Source organism: Notothenia coriiceps, unplaced genomic scaffold (assembly GCF_000735185.1).
Source record: "Notothenia coriiceps isolate Sejong01 unplaced genomic scaffold, NC01 NC01_scaffold00036921, whole genome shotgun sequence".
NCBI classification, from domain to species: domain Eukaryota; kingdom Metazoa; phylum Chordata; class Actinopteri; order Perciformes; family Nototheniidae; genus Notothenia; species Notothenia coriiceps.
In genome coordinates this window covers 1-3822 of record NW_011369622.1, presented here as the reverse complement: position 1 = coordinate 3822, position 3822 = coordinate 1, and the positions used below count along the sequence as shown (strand labels likewise).

At 41.2% G+C, this 3822-nt stretch overlaps 1 long non-coding RNA gene across 1 annotated transcript; it reads left to right on the top strand.

The window, feature by feature from the left end:
- The first annotated feature begins 1493 nt into the window (after positions 1-1493).
- On the top strand, positions 1494-3295 carry LOC104964242 (uncharacterized). Its single transcript, XR_800394.1, has 4 exons — positions 1494-1577; positions 2342-2482; positions 2599-2724; positions 3140-3295. It is a non-coding gene; the product is annotated as an uncharacterized lncRNA (long non-coding RNA).
- The last annotated feature ends 527 nt before the right edge of the window (positions 3296-3822 follow it).

The window sequence follows — 3822 nt, the reverse complement described above, 5'->3', positions numbered from 1 at the left end:
TCTCTTGATCAATTCACAGTCTTCCATTGTCTCCAAAACATTTCGTCTCTCAGCCATTTTCAGATTCTTTGTGAATAGGTCTTACTGAGTTAGGAGTCCTCTCGAGGACTTTTAAGCTCTCCCAGACTTAGGTGCTACTTTTAGGCTTAAAATACTTTGTGAATTGCTCTTAGTGAATAAAATTAGGAGTCCTAAATTTAAGACTGACACGCCCATTATGCTTAGGAGTTTCTCCTAAATTCGCCAGTTAGGAGCTACTTTTAGCCCTAAAATCCTTTGTGAATACGGCCCCAGGTCTCTACTCTCACAGTCAAATAAAAACTGTCTGTGTATGTCAGTGGAGGTAATTATCGTAATAAGACGTAAAGGACTGTAAATGTTAGTATTTTAAAGCTCACCTTTTATGCTATATTGGAACAATATATTATAGGGCCATATCTATACAAAACATGTCTCTGAATTATTTTGCTCAAAATACCAAACAGATCACCCATTGTAGCATGCCTCATACCCCTCTATTTCAGCCCTGTTACTAAAGTGCTGATTCTGGGTCTGGCCCTATAAATGTAACCGAGCTGCTGCTGGCCACGCCCCTCTGGAGCTACTGCTGGCCACGCCCCTCTGGAGCTACTGCTGGCCACGCCCCTTTGGAGCGTCCGTCCGCATGCAAGCAGTGAGCTCTGTGGAGAGAAGGCTGTCTACCAGCAGAAACTCATCTAAACGCTGCCGTGATTAAACGACATATTATGTTTCAAACCACATCAAGCATTATTTCTGAAACAGTATGGAGCTCAAACGCTTTCTCTCTTGCGGGTTTACCACAAGGACAGTACCTTTTTATATCCTGCTTCTTTACACATATTCTGTCCAGTACAGCATTAGCTCTGAGTGTTAGCGATGCTTGCTAATGTAAACACAGACCATATTACTTCCAAAACATGTCACACATTGTTTCTGATACAGCACATAGCTTGACATGTTCAGTGTTTACTGATAGAGTAAAGTTGTTATATATATATACAGTATATATATATAATACATGTAACTGTTCTAAGTCTCTCCTGTATACATTCTGCTGAATACACAGACACACAGCTGAGGGAGGGGATTCAGCTAGCGACTGTATATGGGGACGATAGGTTGGGAAGTGGGCGGGACGTTGCCAGGAGTTCAATGTAAAGCCAGCCCACATTTTATTTGCAAATCTGGATCAGCTACGTTGTACCCCCGTTTTTAGAGATGTGGGTAAGGAGGAAAAGAGAGAGGGTTGTATTTTCAGACACTTTGTGAGCCTCCTTACACACCCGGGACACATACTTATGTATAAAAGAAATAAAAAAGTGCATTTTGCATAATAGGTGACCTTAGAAACTAGCTAAAAGTCACCACAAGGCATACAACACACCGTGATTTTTATTATCTAAATCACATAATTTAGTAGATAATAAATGATTGTATACATGAAGTTTCGTCTTTCTCTATTGCAGGGCTCTATGTGCTGCAGCGCATTGGTTCCACTCAGGAAGGAAACGCCAGCTTCACTTTGTCAGGAGACTACTTCAACAGAGAATTGTCAGGTAATAACATTTACTTTGCGTTCCTTTTTTTTGTTTCATGATATGTTTAACACATCTTACTCTTAAAACACACTTCTTCTCCCTGGCCTTTTAGTCAGAGCGGAGCACGACTCCTGACTTTTCCCTGTGTTTTTTATATATCTGTTGTAATTTATTGTCTTTTATTGTGATTGTAGTAATGTGTTTTTATGTGATTGTAGTATTTATTACATGTATAGCACTTTGGCCCGACCAAAAATCGCTTTTAAATGTGCTTTATAAATAAACTTTGATTTGATTTATAGAGCTCATCTCCTCGTATGTTCAATTATGTCGAACCACATTTTTTTAGCGTTGACATCCATTTCAATGGCAGTGTATTAAAGTGAGGGATTAAACCAGGTAACAGTATTGTGACATGTATGAGCAATAAGCAAACGCATTGGATTCATAGATTGGAAATGTTAGAAGTGAATTAGAGAGCATATCTCAGTTCAAAGCTGAATGGTGGTAAACATAAGGTCCACTGATCTCTTTGGAATTCACTGTTAAATCGAATAAACACAACGTTTATATACATTTACTGCTTTATTGAGCTCGCACATAATTGACCGACATCCTCCGCAACTTCCACAGACTCCACCATACTGCACATGCGCCACACAGGTCAAAGGGGAAACTCCTTCCCACAAAGCACATTGTACAGGGGATGAACATGTTAACATTCAGCATGGAGTAGATTAGTAATTTGTGTGTGTGTGTTTTCATTCATTCATGTGTGTCAGGCTGGGAGCCCTTCATCGAGCCCTGGCCCTGCTTCCTCTCCTGGCAGCAGCAGGCAGCTGGCCGTATCCACCCTCCACGTTTTAAGATGGGAATTCGAGCCAAGCAGAGACTGGACGTCAACATCACTTCTGTCCTGTTGGGTGAGTAAAAGCTGAAACATGGTTCTGTACACCTTGCACAGCTGGCTCACAGCTGGCTGCACGACTGAAAACCGTGTTTTGGGGTTCTGATGATTACGATTGTTTTGTCTTTTCAGAACAATATAACACCACCAAAAGCTCATGGATAGCTGACTACTGTAAGGAGGAGGAACAGACCCCCCAGTCTTCACCCCCCCAGCCCTGGATGGGCTCCTCAGTCGACCCACCTAGCTTTGTACAGAGTGAGTACTAGCTACACACTGTAGAGCCAAGAAATCACTGCAAATTAAAGAAGCCGATTTCATTGATGGCTATTTATAAAAAACTGTCTCTTTATAGATATATTATTTATGAAGAGACGGTAACAGGGTAGCAAAGTGGCCTGTGTGTGTATCAAAGCCTAATGTGTGTTCTACTGCTGTGCCATAGAGCTTTAATATTGTTAAAGTACATCAGTAAGCCCCCTGGTGACTGGGGTGTTGAAATTAATCGTTTCTACGATGCATCGCGATGCAGACGTGGATGATTATGCACCAATGCAGTGACCGAACATAATCGATTATAGCGTAGCAACCTTGCTTCCTGATTTTCCGGCCGCGGCTTTACAATAACGTATTTTTTTCTGTCACTTGAATATCATATCGGTCGGTGACGCAGAGATCAGGGAACAGACGTGAAAGCGGCACAGCGACTCCAAACACGGAGCAGTCTGCTTTATCAACCAACACCAGCAACACCAGTCCAGAACCAACAGCAGAAGGACCCGCTCTGAATCAGTCCGTGTAGCTACGGCTCAGACACATAGGGATTTCTGTTTTTAAAAAATACTTGCATTACAATCATGTCAGGTTTTTGGTGGATTTAATTAAGTCTTGGATTGCAGAGTATGTTCCTCCAAACCCCGCCCCCTCCCTGAAAATAATGAGTGACAGGCTGATAGTAACCTGATAGAAACTTTATTATTCACTTAATCACTGATTGAGATATGATGAAGCTAACTTAATCTCATACATGCATGGGATTGATGTAACAGTAAGAAAGAGAATGGAAGTTTGCACCCACATGCACTATTTTTGTTTTTATAATGCTGTTGTAAATGCTCCTGTTGTCTGCTGTGTTCAGACTCAAGTCATGTGTGTGATGCCACATTCAGTGTCCTTTCTTTAACAGAAGACCGTTGCTAGAAGCTGCAGCTAGACTGCAGAAGCATTAGTTTTTAGTTTTTGAGGATGGAACAATTTCACACACAGATAAAGGGAGGCTAGACCAATACAATTGATTTATTTGGTTTATAAATTAATGTCAAGTCATTTATGTTGTTGATTTCTGAAGCACTTTCT